Source organism: Colobus angolensis, unplaced genomic scaffold (genome assembly GCF_000951035.1).
Source record: "Colobus angolensis palliatus isolate OR3802 unplaced genomic scaffold, Cang.pa_1.0 Scaffold589, whole genome shotgun sequence".
Lineage (NCBI taxonomy): Eukaryota > Metazoa > Chordata > Mammalia > Primates > Cercopithecidae > Colobus > Colobus angolensis.
The window spans coordinates 170,312-189,845 of record NW_012119476.1 but is presented as its reverse complement, the minus strand read 5'-3'; the positions used below and the strand labels follow the sequence as shown (position 1 = coordinate 189,845).

The window sequence follows — 19,534 nt, the reverse complement described above, 5'->3', positions numbered from 1 at the left end:
GATTAGATCAACAAAAACCCCCACATTAAAGGCATAGCAGAAGGAAAATCATGCTAATCTTGAAGTATATTTTTAAAATGAAATTATATGTACTAACTTATAAATGGTGACCTTTCAACAACAACAAAATTATGTTGCATGCCAAAAAACATGAAATAAACACAATCTGAAGAGACAAAGAATCCTTCTAAAGCAGACTCAGATATCACATGGCTGTTGAAACTATCATTAAAGCATTTTAAACAACTGCAATTAACATGTATAATCACTGGTTCTCAAAAGCAGGTAATTTTGCCCACAGAAAATATTTGGCAGCATCTAGACACATTTATCATTGCCTTAACGGGAGATGTGTTACTAGTATCTAGTGAGTAGGGGCCAAGGATGAGGCTAAACATCCTACAAGGTGCAGGACAGCATTTTATTTATTCATTCTTACGGTTTTCATTTTTTGCTGAAAGTACAGGTGTAATCTTGCTGGTCATCTACTTTTACCGTTAGAGCATTTAACACAGGAGTTCCTAACTTTGGCATAATTGATATTTTCAGGCAGATAATTCTGTTGTAAAAATAAAATGGATATGTTAATATGACTGTAGTAATCATTTCATGATGTATATGTATATCGAAACACTTTAAATTTATACAATAAAGGCCGGGCGCGATGGCTCAAGCCTGTAATCCCAGCACTTTGGGAGGCCGAGACGGGCAGATCACGAGGTCAGGAGATCGAGACCATCCTGGCTAACACGGTGAAACCCTGTCTCTACTAAAAAATACAAAAAACTAGCCGGGTGAGGTGGCGGGCGCCTGTAGTCCCAGCTACTAGGGAGGCTGAGGCAGGAGAATGGCATAAACCCAGGAGGCGGAGCTTGTAGTGAGCTGAGATCCGGCCACTGCAGTCCAGCCTGGGCCACAGAGCGAGACTCCGTCTCAAAAAAAAAAAAATTTATACAATAAAAAAGAAAGAATAATATGGCAATGCCAGAAATAAAATTCACAATAGGAAAGTCTTGGGGGAGGGTTGTGATGTACATCCAGTGAGTAGCTAGTGGTCCCAGGTGCTGCTGGTTCGTGTCCTCTGAGGGAGAGTCTGAGCCACATGCTGCTGCCAGAGGAGCCCCTCAGGCCAGTGTAAGCATTAATAATGTCTCTCATCTTTGAGTGAATCTACCATGGCTTCAGCATTGTGATCTAGTTTCTAAGACTCTACAAGAAATATAGAAAATTTGTATTCTTGGGTTTGGACAATGCAGGCAAAACCACTGTTTTTCACATGCTCAAAGGTGACAGATTGGGACAACACATTCCAACACTACGTCTGAAATGACAAGAGCTAACAATTGCTGGAATGACTTTTACAACTTTTAATCTTGGTGGGCACGAGCAAGCACGTCGGTTTGGAAAAATTATTTCCCAGCAATTAATGGGATTTTCCTTCTGGTGGATTGTGTGGATCATTCTTGCCTTGTGGAATTCAAATTTGAGCTTAAAGCTTTAATGACTGTTGAAACAGTATACAATGTGCCAATTCGTATTTTGGGAAACAAAATTGACAGAACAGATGAACTCAAGGAAGAAAAACTCTGTGAGATATCTAGGCTTTATAGACAGACCACAGACAAGGGGAATGTGACCCTGAAGAAGTTGAATGCTTGCCCCATAGAAGTGCTTGTGTGCAGTGTGCTCAAGAGGCAAGATCATGGCGAATGTTTCCACTGGTTCTCCCAGTATATTGACTGATGTCTGGGCACTGAAAATAAAAGAGTTTTGCTTCTCTGGACTGATCCTAATCACAGCTTCCTCATGAAATTTTCTACTAGAACAAGGAAAGCTCTCCAACCATGTCTGCTATTGAGAGGCCATGAGTATCTGTCCAGTCTCTCATTGCCCACTGGTGACATGTGCTCTTTTCCACACTGTTGAAAGGTAATGTTGCCCCATGTGCTGGTACAGGTTTGTATCCTGGGACTTGGAAGCTGTCAGAATTTGCTGGGTAAAGCTGTGTGCCATCATGGGGCACCTGAAAAGAATAACACATCTCGCCACTATGGTCGATTTCCAAAGAAACTGATTCTATTTTTTAAAGAAAATGTTGTTAATATAATTGGTATCCCTCCTAACTTTTCAATTTCATAATTTACTCGGTCCAAAGTTTTCTATTATTTTTTAAACTAATGAATAATATTTAGATAGTTCGTAAAATTATGAACAGATACATATTGGAGGTCAGAGCTCATTTGGAACTTACCGCTGCTGAGTTAGCAGGTTGTGGTGAGAAGCTCCCCTGAGCTCACCTGTCTATATAACTGCCTTGTACTAGGTGGCATTACCTTGTGCACAGAGAACCAGAAAAGGGGCAAAACCCTGGCCTCGCAGTTGTCGCAGGCTTCGACTGTAGCAAACTAGAGTCATTCATTATCAAGAAATGTGTAGCAGATTATTCACTATGGAGTAGTTAATTATAGAGGGTGTTATTGGTGTTACTATTTTTACTTATAAAGTTACAGATTTCAGCCAGTCTGCTTTTGTATAATACTTTCGTGAGATTTTATTTCTCTCTATAGCACTTTGCTTTTCCATTTTCAGTTATAAAAAGTTAATTTCACCTGATAAAAGAGTTAAGAACATCTCTCATGTTGTCACATACTCCAGGTGTGTCTTGGTAACATTTACACAGATTTTAGGAGGAATTTTTTAATGGGAAGACACAGGACAAAGTTAAGAGCTTAAGGGCTCTCAATTCTATGAGTTGAGACTTAAAAATCTGGTATTGTAGCACTTGTTTGGATCTAGAAAAAATTTTAGTTAGTGGACTTTAAAACTTCCATTTGCAGAATTTGGTCTCTATTGGGCTGTTCCTGAGCTCTTTTTCTTACATCTATTCTCTTTAGATATCTATTTTTTGGTGTTTAATGACAAGGTTAATATATGTAGATTTGGGGGGTTTGTTTGTTTTTGTATGAAGTTGACTTTTTTCTTTCCAGAAATAAGTTGGGGAAAACACTAACCAAAAACCTTTCTGCAGAGCTGTTTTCTTGGAGGCGGCATCACCTATAGGCAGTAAAGACTCATTGTAAACGCACGAGCATCCCTACTAGAGTAATGAAGATTAATTTTATAGCATTCAATTTTCTTAGTACCAAGTGTGAAATTGGATTTTTATAATGTTAACCTATATTCTAATCTTGCAGTAAAATGTGAGATGATAGTATCTTCTAGGAAAAGACAGAATATAGGAGATGAAATGCTGGAAAGATATCTTCATTCTAATGTGAGGGTAGAGAAAGTATGATCAACATGTTACTGGGGTGAGAGAGTAATGTTCTTTAGTTGGAGTTCTCATTCTTGGTCTTCAGCACCGATTTGTTGGGAAATAATACTTCTTTTCACTACCAGGTATCAAATGCAGAGACCCAGTGAAGTGCATCCCTGGGAAGTACATACATTTTATTTATTAGCAAGCATAGCTGTATTAATAAAAAAAATCTTTGGTTTGCAAAGGGGTAAAGCCATAGGTAAACAAATTTAGCTAACAGTAAATGAAGTAGGTAGTTAACTTGCATATTTTATTTCCTTTGGTTAAAGATTATCATACTTCTCTATTCAGAGACATGAGAAGTAGGATTGCTTCAGTGTTAGTTTCCTTATTTTTGTTTTTTTATTTGTCTCTAATCACTTTATTGCAAGCTGTAAAACTGTGTGATCTACGTAGGGCAGCTCTTTGTGAAAGTGGTTTACTCCCTTGGAGAAAGAGGGGATTGAAAATCAGTTAGAGCGCATCTATAATGAGATAGCTGAAAAAAGCTGCTGTGAGAAGCTCAGCTCCAAACAGAGAATCAGCACCTTGTACAGGAACTCCCGTGAATTGAGACTTTCCATTCTGTTTTATTAGATTGAGTATGTGTCCTATTTCAGAAAAAGTGAAACAGTTATTTACAAAAGAAAGGTAATCTGCATCCCAACCATCTTTAAAAAAGTTAAAACAAATAAAAAACCCCACAATAACAGAAATTAGATTGTTTCCATTGGGCTCATCAGTAGATATACTACAGCTGAGAAAAACATAAATAATCTTGAAGTTGAGTCAATAGAAATTCCCCAAACTGTAATGCTGAGAGAAAAGAGAGTAAGAAAATAATATGGAACATGCACGTGCAGTGGGATAATAGCAAATGGTCTAATGTACATGTCATTGGAATCCTAGGAGGAGAAGAAAGACAAAAGAACAGAGAAAATACTTGAAAAAAATAATGGCTGATAATTTTCCAAAATAACTACCACATACTACAAATTGAAGAATTTCAGAAAACATCAAGCAGGATAAATGCAATACAAACAAAACAAAAACATATTACACACACACACACACAAACACACACAGCTGTAGGCATATTCACACTGCTAAAAACTACAAGCAAGGAGAAAATTTTGCAGTCAGCCAAGGATAGGGGCACATTGTTTACAGAGGAAGAAGGATAAGAATCATAGCAGACTTCTCTTTAGAAACCACAAAAAACAAGAATACATCTTTTAAGTGTTGACATACAAATATTATGAACTTAGTATTCTATTCCCAGTGAAAATGTCCTTCAGAAGTTTTCCAGTGTGACCCAACTGACCTTTAAAAACCAACCTTCCAACAACAGAATACACATTCTTCATGAGTGCACATAAAACATTCATGAAAATACCCCATATTCTGGGCTATAAAATAAACCTTGAAAATTTTAAAAGAATAGAAATTATGCAAAGTATGTTATCAGGATATAACATAATTAATCTAAAATCAATAACATGGAGATTTAAAAAACCCACATATTTTGAAATTAAGCAGAACATAGACGTGAAAGAGAAAGTCTCCAGAAAAAATTGAAGACTATTTTCAACAAAACAAAAAGTAAAATACAATATATCAAAATTTTTGACATGTGGCTAAACTGTAGTGCTGAAATGAAAATATATAGCATTAATACATGTATTACAAAAGAAGAATAAACTAAAATTAATAACCTAAACTTCCACCTTAGGAATATATAGTAAGAAGAGAGTTTAAGTCTAAAGCAAGTAGAAGAAAGGAAATAATTTAAAAATTAAACAAAAGTCAAAAAATTAAAAATAAGAAAATGTTATTTTTTAAAAAAAGTTGGTTCTTTCAAGATATACAAATGCCAATAAGCATATGAAAATATGTTCACCATTACTAATCTTCAGGAAACACAAATCAAAACTGCAATGAGATACCAACTCACCTTAGTTAAGATGGCTTTTATCAAAAAGACAAAATTAATGGATGCTGGGAAGGATGTAGAGAAAAGGGAACACTCATACACTGTTTTTGGGAAAGTAAATTAGTAAAACCTCTATGGAAAACAGTATGGAGGTTTCTTGACAAACTAAATATAGGACAACGATATGGTCCAACAACCCACTGCTGAGTATATATTTTTTAAAAAAGGAAATCAATGTATTGAAGAGTTATCTACACTCCCATTTTTATTACAGCACTATTCACAAGAGCCGAAATATGGATTTAACCTAAATGTCTATGAATGGATGAATAGATAAAGAAAATGCAGTACATATATACACTGGAGTATTATTCAGCATAAAAAGAATGAAATTTTTTCTTTTGTGGCAACATGGTTGGAACTGAAGATCATTATGTTAAGTGAAATAAGCCAGGTACAGAAAAGACAAATATTGTATTTTTTAACTAATATGTCAGAGCAAAAAATAGTGGATCTCATTGAGGTACAGAGTTGATTGGTGATTATCAGATGTTGGAAAGTATAGGGAGCAAGGGGAATGAAGAGATGTTGGTTAATGGGTACAAAAATAAAGGTAGATAGAAAGAATATGGATAGATGTGGTGGCTCACCCCTGTAATCCCAAAACTTTGGGAGGCCAAAGTGGGAGGATTACTTGAAGGCTCAGGAGTTTAAAAGCAGCCTGGGCAACATAGTGAGATCCCACCTTGACTAAGAGAAATAATAATAGCAAAAAATAATAATAATAAGATCAAGTGTTTGACAGTATAGTAGAGTGACTATAGTTAATAATAATATATTGTATAGTTCAAAATACCTAAGAGAGAAGAATAGAAATTTTCCCAACATAAAGAAAAGATGCTTTTGAGATTATGAGTATCCCTACTACCTAGATTTGATCATTATGTATTATATGTATGTATCAAAATACCACGCACACCTCAAAAATATGTACAACTATTATATATCAATTTTAAGAGGGAGGAAATTTGGACAACTGTATATATACACATGGTGAATACACAATGTGAAGATTAAGTCAAAACATCAGTGTGATACAAGCCTAGGAATGCCATATATTGCCAGAAACCAGCAGAGGCTACAGAAGAGACAGGGAACAGATTTATACTCACCCTTCTCAGAAGGAGCAAACCTTACTGACCCCTTAATCTTGGACTTCTAACTTCCTGAACCATGAAACAATAAATTTCTGATATTTTAAGCAAAAGATGGTGGTTCTTGGAATAGCTCAATAAAGTTGATAAGCCTCTAGGCTTACTCCTTCCTACCCAGGAACCTGTGTACCATTAACATACCATCCATGGTGCTCAGGCTGTCCATGCTAAGAGGTGCCTGCAGGCCCATGCCAAGTCATCCTCACCACCCCTAGCCCCCCTCCCATGCTTGTCAGCACCCAAAGTCTAGAGAGGGCTGAGGTGTCAGGGGGATGATGTCAGCACACGATCACCTGGCCTGGTTGCAACAGTGTCTGGTATCAGCCACAACTCTGCTCAACCTTGGAGTGGGCACCAGGAGTAGGGAGAGGCCAGGGAGCAAGAGCAGGTTACTTTCAAGCCTGCAAGAAAAGGGAGCTTCCTGGGCCCCTGAGAGCACAGGAATGCCAGGGTCTTGAGCCATGGCTGGGTGGCTGAGGCTGTGCCCAGGAGTGCAAGTTCCTGCTCCACCAACTTGGTAGAGGACAGGGCTCTTGCCTGTTCCCAGCTCCTGCTATCTCCATGAAGTGCACAGCTCCAGCTGCCCCTACCCTACTGCAGTTTGTGTCCTCATAGTGGCCACTTAAGATGAGCCATCACCACCCTCAGTTTCACTAGTGAATTCTACTAAACATTTGAGGAAGAAATAGTACCATATATATAAATCAATTCCAGAAAATGGAAAAGGAGGGTATTGTTCTCAAATCGTTTTATGAAGCCAGCAGTACTCTAATACTAAAACTAGACAAACACAATACAAGATACACTACAGACTAATATCTCTTATCAGTGTAGATGTAAAGATCCTCTACAAAATATTAATAATTAATCATATAAATACTCAATTATTTCATATATATTTATTATACCTATTATGTCTATTAATTTCTATGTATTCAAAAATATATAAAAATATAATTAAACAAGACCAAATAGGTTCATCTCAGGGATGCAAGATTGGTTTTGCCAGTTGGAAATCAATATAATTCACTTCATTAGCAGACTAAATAAGAAAAATCATATAGTCTTATAAATAAATGAGTAAAAATTAAATATCCTTTCAATATAAAAATCTCAATAAACCAGAAATATGAGAGACTATCCCTAACCTAATAAAGGTTTCTAAAAAAATTTACAGCTAATGTCAAACCAAATGGAAAGAGTAAATACTATCTCCCTAAAATCAGGAAAATGTAAAGTGTATTCTCTCTCACTATGACTATTCAACATTATCTGCAAAACTCCAAAGTAATTGCAGTAAGTTAAATGAAAAGGAATAAAAATGATAGAAAAAAATAAAATTTGTATTTGCAAATCCCATGATTTTTAAAAATAATCCCAAATAATCATTTTGTTATTGTTGTTTCTTGTTGCTGCTTAGAGATTGGGTCTTGAACTCCTGAATTCAAGCAACCCTCCCACCTCAGCCTCCTGCATATTTGAGACTGGTTTAGAAATGCGGTAATGCTGGCATCGTATAATGAGTTTGGAAGTGTACTGTCCTCTTCAATGTTTTACAACTTGGAGAAGGATCAACATTAGTTTCTTTAAAAATGATTACTATAGTTCACCAGTAAAGATATCAGATCCTGGGCTTTTCTCTGTTTGGAGGTTTTTGATTACTGAATTAATCACCTTAGCCATTATTAAACTGTTCCAAATTTTTGTTTCTTCATGATTCAGTCTTGAAAGTAGACTGTATGTTTCTAGAAATTTATCTATTTTTGCTAGGTTACCTACTGTTTGGCATATAGTTGTTTATAGTAGTGTCTTATGAGCCTATGTATTTCTGTGATATCAGTTCTCTCCTTTTTATTGATAGTTTTGTTTGAGTCTTCTTTTTTTCTTACATTGTCTTGCTAAAGTTTTGTCAATTTTATTTTTTCAGAAAACCAACTCTTAGTTTCAGTGATGTTTTCTATTGTTTTCCTACTGTCTAATTCGTTTCTGCTCTAATCTTTAGTATTTTCTTCCTTTTGTTGACTTTAGGCTTAGTTTGTTCTTTCTTTTCTAGTCCCTCAAAGTGTAAAATTAGGTTTATTATTTGAGGTCTTTCTTTTTTATTAATTTAAGTGTTTATTGCTATAAAATGCCCTGTTGGAACTGCTTTTGCTGAATTCAATATGTTTTGGTACATTCTGCTTTCTTTTTTTTCCCCAATATTTATTTTTAAGTTTGAGGAAACATGTAAAGGTTTGTTAAATGGTTAAATCGCTGCTGCATGGGTGTGGCATATGTATTATTATATCACTCAGGTAATTAGTATAGTACACAATAAATAGTTATACAATCCTCACCCTCCTCTCACCTCCCCCACCCTCAAATAGGCCCTTGTATTAATTGTTTTCTTTTTTGTGTCCACAGGTACTCAATGTTTAGCTCCCAGTTATGAGTGAAAACATGTTGTATTTGGTTTTCTGTTCCTGCTTTAACTCACTAAGGATAATGGCCTCTAGCTCTATTCATGTTGCTGCAAAGGACATAATTTCATTCTTTTTTATGGCTGTGTAGTATTCCACAGTGTATATGTATCATATATTCTTTATGCTTTCCACCACCGATGGGCATCTAGATTGATTTTATGTCTTTGCTATTGTAAATAGTTCTGCAATTAATATATGTGTGCAGTTGTCTTTATGGTAGAGTAATTTATATTATTTTGGTATATATACAGTAATGGAATTGCTGGTTCAAACAGTAGTTCTGTTTCAAGTTCTTTGGGAAATCGCCAAACTGCTTGCCACAGTGGCTATACTAATTTATGCTCCAAACAGCAATGTAAAAGCAAACCCTTTTCTCCACAACCTCACTAGCATTTGTTATTTTTTGAATTTTTATTAATAGTCATTTTGACTGTTGTTACATGCTATTTCCTTTTGGTTTTGATTTATGTTTCCTTAATGATTAGTGATTTTGTGGACTTATTAGTAATTGTTTTCTCATATTTCTTGGCTACATGTATGTCTTCTTTGAGAAGTGTCTATGTCCTTTACCAATTTTTCATAAAGTTGTTTGTTTAGGGTTGCTGATTTGTTTAAGGTTTTTATAGATTCTGAATATTAGACCTTTGTTGTATGCATAGCTTGAAAATATTTTCTCCAGTTATGTAGGTTGTCTGTTCATTCTGTTGAGTTTCTTTTGCTATGCAGAATCTCACTCATCTAATTAGATTCACTTGTCAATTTTTTTTCAATTGCTTTTACAGTCTTCATCATGAAATTTTTGCTAAGGCGTATTACAGAATGGTATTTTATAGAGATTTAACAAAAATTTTATAATTTTGGATTTTACATTTAAGTCTTGAGTTCATCTTGGGTAGATTTTTGTATATGGTGAAAGGAAAGCATTGATTTTCAATCTTCTACATATGACAGGCCAGTTATTCGAGAAAAAAATAAATAGAATATGAAGTTTTTTCTCCATTTCATGTTTCTGTTGGTTTTGTCAATGATCAGATGGTTCTAGGTGTGTGGCTTTACTTCTGGGTTTTTTATTCTGTTCCATTGGTCTTTGTGTCTGCTTTTGTACCAGTATCATGCTGTTTTAGTGACTGTAGCCTTGTAGTATAGTTTGAAATTGGATTGTGTGATATCTCCAGCTTTGTTCCTTTTGCTTAGGATAGTTTTGTGTATTTGGGCTTCTCTATTGTTTCGAGTGAGGTTTAGAAAATTTTTTTCTAAATCTGTAAAAATGTCATTAATAGTTTGATGGGAATAATATTGAATCTGTAAATTGTATTGAATCTGTAAATTGTTTTGGGCATTATGGCCATTATAAAAATATCAAGTCATCCCACCCATGAGCATAAAATTTCTATTTGTATCATCCTTGATTTTTTTCAGCAGTGTTTTATAAAATCTTGTTGTACATATCTTTACCTTCCGTGGTTAGCTGTGTTGTTAGATATTTAATACTTTTTGTGGATATTGCAAATGGAACTGCCTTTTTGATTTGGCTCTCAACTTGGGGGTTATTGTTGTATAGAAATGCTACTGATTTTAGCTCTTCTATACACTAAAACTGACCAAGATGGGAATCAAATCGAGAACTCAACCCCTTTTACAATAGCTTCAAAACAATAAAATACTTAGAAATATACCTAACCAAGGATGTGAAAGAGCTCTACAAGGAAAACTACAAAACACTGATGAAAAAAATATAGATAACACAGAAAAATGTAAGCACATCCCATGATCATGAATGACTAGAATCAATATTTTGAGAACGACCATACTGACAAAAGCAATCTACAAGTTCATTGCAATTCCTATCAAAATACCATTATCATTCTTCCTGGAATTAGAAAAAACAATTCTAAAATTTATATAGAACCAGAAAAAAAGAGCTCATATAGCCAAGGCAAGACTAAACAAAAACAACAAATCTGGAGGCATCACATTACCTGACTTCAAACTATACTATAAGGCGATAGTCACAAAAACACCATAGTACTGGTATAAAAATAGGTGCATAGACCAATGGAACAGAATAGATTACCCGGAAATAAATCCAAATAATTGCAGACAACTGATCTTTGACAAAGCAAACAAAAAGATAAAGTGGGGGAAAGGACATCCTATTCAGCAAATGGTGCTAGGATAATTGGCAAGCCACATGTGGAAGAATGAAACTGGATCCTCATCTTTCACCTCATACAAGAATTAACTCAAGATGGATCAAAGACTGAAATCTAACCTGAAACCATAAACAGTCTAGAAGATAACATTGGAAACACCCTTCTAGACATTGACTTAGGCAAAGATTTCATGACCAAGAACCCAAAAGCAAACGCAACAAAAACCAAACTAAATAGGTGGTACTTAATTAAACGTAAAAGCTTTTGCACAGCAAAAGAAATAATCAGCAGAATAAACAGACAATCCACAGAGTGGAAGAAAATCTTCACAATCTATACATCTGACAAATTACTAATATACAGAATCTACAAAAAACTGAAACAGATCAGCAAGAAAAAAACAATTCCATCCAAAACTGGGCTAAACACATGAATAGACAACTTTCAGAAGAAGATATACAAATGGCCAAAAAGCATAAAAAAATGCTCAACATCACTAATGATGAGGGAAATGCAAATCAAAACCATGATATGAAACCACCTCACTTATGTAAAAATGGCGACAATAAAAAAAATTAAAAAATGAAAGATGTTGGCATGGATGTGGTAAAAAGGGAACACTTCTACACTGTTGATGGGAACGTAAATTAATACAACCAGTATGTAAAACAGTGTGGAGATTCCTTAAAGAACTGAAAGTAGATCTACCATTTGATCCAGGAATCTTACTACTAGGTGTCTACCCAGAGGAAAAAGTCATTATATGAAAAACATACTTGCACTAGCATGTTTACAGCAGCACAATTTGCAATTATAAAAATATGACATTAGTCCTAGTTCCCATCAATCAATGAGTGGATAAAGAGAATTAGATAGGTAGGTAGATAGATACATAGATAGATAGATAGATAGATATAGATGTATATGAATACTACTCTGTCATAAAAAGGAATGAAATAATGGCAGTCACAGCAACCTGGATGGAATTGGAGACAATTATTCTAAGTGAAGTAACACAGGAATGGAAAACCAAATACCATATGTCCCAGTCATAAGTGGGAGCTAAGCTATGAGGGTGCAAAGTCATAAGAATAATACAATAGACTGAGGAATTGGGTAAAAGGGTAACAGGGAGTGAGATGTAAAAGACTACACATTGGGTACAGTGTACACTGCTCAGGTGATGTGTGCACCAAAATCTCAGAAATCACCACTAAAGAACTTATTCATGTAACAAAACACCACCTGTTTTCCAAAAACCTATTTAAGTACAAATACAAAATTTTTAGAAAAGAAATGCTACTGATTTTTTTACATTGATTTTGTATCCTAAAACTTTTCTGAATTTATCAGAATTTGGGTGGTGATGTTGGGGTTTTCTAGGTATAGAATAATATCTACTATGTGAGTAGACATAGATTGACTGCCTCTCTTACTATTTGGATACTTTATTTCTTTCTCTTGCCTGATTGCTCTGGCTATGACTTCCAGTACAATGTTAAAACTTTGCCGAAGTTGTTCATTAGATCGAGGAGCTTTTGGGCAGACTATGTTGTTTTCTAGTTATAGTATAATATCGTCCACAAAGGTAGTTTCATTTCTTCTTTTTCTCTTCAGATACCTTTTATTACTTTCTCTTGCCTGATTTCTTTGGCTAGGACTTCCAGTACTATGTTTAATAGGAGTGGTAAAAATGGGCATCTTTTCTTGTTCTGGTCCTCAAGGGCAATGTTTCCAGCTTTTGCCAGTTAAATATCATGTTAGCTGTGGGTTTGGCATAGATTGCTCTTCTTATTTTGAGGTATGTTGCTTCAATACTTTGTTGAGGGTTTTAAACATGAAGAATAGTGAATTTTATCAAAAAAAGTTTTCTGCATCTATTGAGAAGATACTATCGTTTTTGTTTTAGTTCTGTTTAAGTGGTGAATTACATTTATTGATTTGCATATGTTGAACCAACCTTACATTCCAAGGATAAAACCTGCTCAAGTGTTACGAGTTAGCTGTTTGATGTGATGCTGGATTCAGTTTGCTAGTACTTTATTGATAACTTTTGCAGTTGTGTTCATCAGGTATATTGACCTCAAGTTTTCTTTTTGTGTGTGTGTCTGTCAGCTTTTGGTATTTAGGTGATGCTGGACTCATAGAAGGAGTTAGAGAGATGTCCTCTCTCCTAAAATTTTTAAAATAGTTTCAGTAGGATTTGTATCAGCTTTTTTTTTTTTTTTTTTGGTATGTCTGGTAGAATTTATCTGTGAATTAGTCTGCTCCAGGCCTTTCTCTGGATGGCAGGTTTTTTATTACTAATTCACTCTTAGAATTTGTCATTGGTCTGTTTGGGATTTCAACTTCTTCTGGTTTGATCTTGGGAGATTGTATGTTTCCAGGAATTTATCCATCTCTTCTCTATTTTCTAGTTTGTGTGCATTAAAGTATTTATAATGGTATCTGAGGGGTTTTGTATTTTTTTTTATACAGGTAAAAAAATTCAAGTTTATTAATAATCAAACATAAAGAACAAATATTTTTCACTTTTCAGATTGGCAAAAAAGAAAAAGTTTGCTAATACTCTATGTTGAGAAGTGCGTTAAAAAATGGGCAGTTTTGCATACTATGGAAGGGATTATAAACTCATAACGTCTCTGAATGACAATTTTTCAAAATGGTTCCAAATTTCAAGCAGGTTCACACCTTAATTTACATACTCTACTTTTATGAATTTACCCAAAGTTGCAATTCCATAAATTGTGTAAAGAAATATGTATGGAATTATTCATTTAGCATTATTTGTAGTGGTGAAAAATCATGAACCACCTAAATGTTTATAAATAGGAGATTCACCAAATAAGTTATTGTACATCTGTATAATAGAATACATACTGTTACTAAAAATATTATTGACACAAAAAATATGCAGGCACATCTCCTTTTATTGCGCTTTGCTTTATTGCACTTTGCAGATATTGTGATTTTTACAAATTGAAGGTTTGTGGCAACAGTGGGTCGAGCAAATCTATTGGTGTCATTTATCCATAGCATGTGCTCACTTCATGTCACATTTTCATAATTCTCACAGAATTTCAAACTTTTTCCTTACTCTTTTTTTGTATTATACTGTGGATTTTGTATTTCTGTGGGTTTGTTGGTAATGTACTTTTTGTCATTTCTGATTATGTTTATTTGGATCTTTTCCCTTTTTCATTGCTAGTCTAGCTAGTGTCTATCAATTTTATTTATTCTTTGAAAGAAATAAATTTTGAGTTTATTGATCTTCTGTATGTTTTTTCTAATCTGAATTTCATTCAGTTCATCTATGATTTTAATTATTTATTTTATTCTCCTAGTTTAGGGTTCGTTTGCTCTTGTTTTTCTCATTCTGCTATATTTAATGTTAGGTTGATAAGTCGAGATCCTTCTAATTTTTTGATGTGGGCATTTAGCACTATAAACTTTTCTCTCACACTGCTTTAGTTGTACACCAGAGATTCTGGTATGTTGCATCTTTATTATCAGTAGTTTAAAATGTTTTTTGATTTTTGTTTTAATTTTATTGTTTATCCAAAAGTCATTCAGAGACAATTGGTTAATTTCCAGGTAATTTTATGGCTTTGAGAGATTTAGTATTTTTTTTATTGTACTGTGACCTGAGAATATGATATGATTTAGGTTTACAACATTTTTTTTTTTTTTGAGAATTGCTTTATGGTTGACCATGTGATCAATTTTAGAGTATGGGCCATTGAAGATAAGAAGAAGGTATATTTTGCTGTTGTTTGGTGGAGTGTCCTGTAGATGTATGTTAGGCCCATTTTGACAACTGTTGAGTTTAGGTCCTAAACACTTTTATTAGTTTTCTGACACTGATACTCTCAGTGGCAGGCTCTTGAAGTCACCCACTACTATTGCGTGATTAAGTAAGTCTCTTCATAGGTCTCTAAAAACTTGTTTTATGAATCTGGGTGCTCCTGTGCTGGATGCATATATATTTAAGATAGGTCTTTTTGTTGAATTGAACTTTTGCCATTGTGTAATGCACTTCTTTGTCCTTTTTGATCATTGTTGTTTTCAAGTTTCTGATATGATTTGGCTCTGAGTCCTCACCCAAATCTCATCTTGAATTGTAATCCCCATAATCCCCACATGTCATGAAAGGAACCCAGTGGGAGGTAATTGAATCATCTGGGTGGTTTCCCCCATGCTGTTCTTGTGATAGTAAGTGAGTCCCCACAAGATCTAATGGTTTTATAAGGGGCTTCCACCTTTGCTTGGCACTTGTTCTCTCTTCTGCCACCCTGTGAAGAGGTTCCCTTAACCATGATTGTTAGTTTCTTGAGGCTTCCCCAGCCATACAGAACTGTGAGTCAATTATACCTCTTTTCCTCATAAACTTCCCAGTATTAGTATTTTTTCAAAGCAGCGTGAGAAAAGGCTAATACAGTCTGTTTTGTCTGAAATTTGAATAACAACCCCTGCTTTCTTCTGTTTTCCATTTGCCTGGTAGATTTTTCTCTATTCCTTTAATTTGAGCCTATAGGTGTCATTGCATGTAAGATGGGTTCCTGGAAGACAGCATACAGTTGTGTCTTCTTTCTTTATCCAGCTTGCCACTCTGTGATTTATAATTGGGGCATTTAGCCTGTTTACATTTAAGGTTAAAAGTGATATGTATGAATTTGATTCTGTCATTATGTTTTTAGCTGGATTGTCATGCAGACTTGATTGTGTAGTTGCTTTATAGTGTCAACAGTTTATATACTTAAAGTTGGTTTCTTTGGTGGCCAGTAGTGATCTTTCATGTCCATGTTTAGCACTCTCTTAAGGGGTTCTTTTCTGACTTTTGCGTTTCTGCTGAAAGATCCATCATTACCCTGATAGGGTTCCCTTTGAAGTTGACCTTACATTTCCCTTTGGATGCCTTTAATATTTTTTCTTTCACATTGACCTTGGAGAAGTTGATAAGTACGTGTCTAGGAGATAGTAATTTTGCATAGTGTCTCATAGGGGTTCTCTGAATTATACAAATTTGAATGTTGACACTTAGATTTGAGAAATTTTTGTGAATAATGTCCCCAAATATGTTTTCCAAGTTACTTGTCCTCACTCCCTGTCTTTCAAGAATGCCAATGTGTTATAGGCTTGGGCTATTTGGTATATTGTGTTTTCATTTTAATTTTAGTGAAAACATTTTGTGATTATCCTTTTCAATTTTTTAAAATCAATAGTTTATTTGAAATGTGTTGTTTATTTTCCGCATATCTTTAAAATTTTCAATTTTCCACCTGCTATTGATCTCTATTTTCAATGGAGTTCAGAATAGATATGTGATACAATTTTAGTTCTTTTAAATTTATTCAGACTTGTTTTGTAACCTAATACGTAATCTATCCTGTTTTTTTTTTTTTCCTGATGCAGTTTTCTTAAATCTTTTTTAAAATTCTCACGAAGGTATTTTTGATCCTATATTGTTGTTTATTTGGTGCTTCAATGGGAGAAGGGCGTTGAGATTCTTAATCTGAAATCCTGCTGATGTCACCTTTAATCATTAATTGATTGTTGATTCAGATGCAAATATGTTCTGTGGGGGAGCTCACTCTATTCAGCAAACGGTAGAGGGAAAAGTCCATATCCATATATACAAAAAATAACTTTGTATCACATCTTATATAGAAATGAACTCAAAATTGATATAGATATTAAAGTACAATTCAAAATTATAAAACTTCTAGAATAAAACATAGAAAAAGATCATGATTTGGGGTTAGAAAAAAATTATTATGTATACCATCAGAAGCATGCAGTATAAAAGAAAAATTTAATGAAGTGTATAATATGGTTAGGTTTTATGTCTCCACCCAAATCTCATCTTCAATTCTAGTTTCCATAATACCCACATGTCATGGGAGGGACTAGGTGGAGATCATTGAATTATGGGAGCAGTTTCTCCCATCCTGTTCTCATGACAGTAAATAAATCTCAAGAGTTCTGATGGCTTTATAAAACCCTTTTGTAAAAGGGAATTTTCCCACACTAGCTCTCTTGCCTGCTACCATGTAATAGGTGTCTTTCCTCCTCCTTCACCTTCTGCCTTGATTGTGAGGCCTCCACAGGGATGTGAAACTGTGAGTCCATTAAGTTTCTTTTTCCTTATAAATTACCCAGTCTCGGGTACATCTTTATTAGCAGTGTGAAAGTGAACTAATGTACTGTACTTTACAAAAATTAAAATGATGACTAATTGGAAAGACAACTTTAATAAAAATGTAAACATCCACATTCTTTACTGAAGTAGTTTAGAATCATATATGTGAAAGAGAACTTGTATCCAGAATATAAATTCCAAAAAAAGCAACTCATTAATCAGAAAAAAAAAATCTTGATTATCGCCATGACACATAATTGTCAGATTGTCCAAACTAAAAGCAAAAGAAAGAATGTTAAACACAACTAAAGAGAAAGGGCAGGTCACCTACCAAGGGAATCACATCAGGCTAAGAGTGGATCTGTCATCTGAAACCCTACAAACCGGAAGAAATTGGGGACCTAGTTCAATATTTTTAAAAAATAAAATCTTCAAACAATAATTTTATATCAAGCCAAATTAAGCTTCCTAAATGAAGTAGAAATAAGATCTTTTTTGATTATACTTTAAGCTCTAGGGTGCATGTATACAATGTGCAGGCTTGTTACATAGGTATACACGTGCCATGCTGGCCCACTGCACCCATCAACCCAACATTTACATTAGGTGTCCCTCCCCCACCCCCCAGCCCATGACAGGCCCTGGTGTGTGATGTTCCCCACCCTGTGCCCAAGTGTTCTCATTGTTCAATTCACACTTGTGAGTGAGAACATGCAGTGTTTTGTTTTCTGTCCTTGTGATAGTTTGCTCAGAATGATAGTTTCCAGCTTCATCCATGTCCCTGCAAAGGACATGAACTACCATCAGAGTGAAGAGGCAACCTAGAGAATGGGATAAAATTTTTGCAATCTACCCATCTGACAAAGGGCTAATATCCAGAATCTACAAAGAACTTGAACAAATTTACAAGAAAAAAACAAACAACCCCATCAAAAAGTGGGCAAAGGATATGAACAGACACTTCTCAAAAGAAGACATTTATGCAGCAAACAGACACATGAAAAAATGCTCATCATCACTGGTCATCAGATAAATGCAAATCAAAACCAAAACGAGAAACCATCTCATGCCAGTTAGAATGGCAATCATTAAAAAGTCAGGAAACAACAGATGCTGGAGAGGATGTGGAGAAATAGGAACACTTTTACACTGTTGGTGGGACTGTAAACTAGTTTAACCATTATGGGAGGCAATGTGGCAATTCCTCAGGGATCTAGAGCTAGAAATATCATTTGACCCAGCGATCCCATTACTTGGTATATACCCAAAGAATTATAAATCATTCTACTATAAAGACACATGCACACATATGTTTATTGTGGCACTATTCACAATAGCAAAGACATGGAACCAACCCAAATGTCCATCAATGATAGACTGGATTAAGAAAATGTGGCACACATACACCATGGAATACTATGCACACATTAAAAAGGAAATAAGATCCTTTTAAGACAAACAAATGTTGAGGGAATTCTCTATCACCAGACCCAACTTATAAGAGATATTGAAAGGGGCACTAAATATAAAAAGTGTGCACCAGCTAACATAAAAACATACTTAAGCACACAGACCCATGTCACTCTAAAGCAACTACACAGACAAGCCAGCATTATAACCAGTAATAGCACAATCAGAGGATGAAATCCACACATATCAATTCTAACTTTGAATGTAAACTTGCTAAATGCCTCACGTAAAAGACAGAGAGTGGCAAGCTGGATAAAAATGCAAGACCCAATGGTATGCTGTCTTTAAGAGACCCATCTCAATATACAATCATGTCATCTGCAAACAGAGACAGTTTGACTTCCTCTTCCTATTTAAATATCCTCTATTTCTTTCCCTTGCCTAATCACCCTGGCCAGAACTTTTAATACTATGTTGAATAGGAGTGGTGAGAGAGGGTATCCTTGGCTTGTGCCACTTTTCAAAGAGATTACTTCCAGATTTTGCCCATTCAGTATGATATTGGCTGTGGGTTTGTCATAAATAGCTCTTACTACTTTGAGATACATTCCATCAATACCTAGTTTATTGAAAGTATTTAGCATGAAGAAGTGTTGAATTTTATCAAAGGACTTTTCTGCATCCATTGAGATAACCATGTGATTTTTGTTATGGGTTCTGTTTAAGTGATGGATTATGTTTATTGATTTGTGTATATTGAACCAGCCTTGCATCCCAGGGATAAAGCCAACTTGATTGTGGTGAATAAGCTTTATGATGTGCTGCTGGATTCGGTTTGCCAGTATTTCATTGAGAATTTTCTTTTTTTTATTATTATTATTGTTATACTTTAAGTTCTAGGGTACATGTGCATAACGTGCAGGTT

The 19,534-nt window shown here is 34.8% G+C and overlaps 1 pseudogene; it reads left to right on the top strand.

Moving 5' to 3' along the window:
• The first annotated feature begins 1,147 nt into the window (after nt 1-1,147).
• Nucleotides 1,148-1,743, top strand: LOC105526307 (annotated as a pseudogene).
• Nucleotides 1,744-19,534: the final 17,791 nt, after the last annotated feature.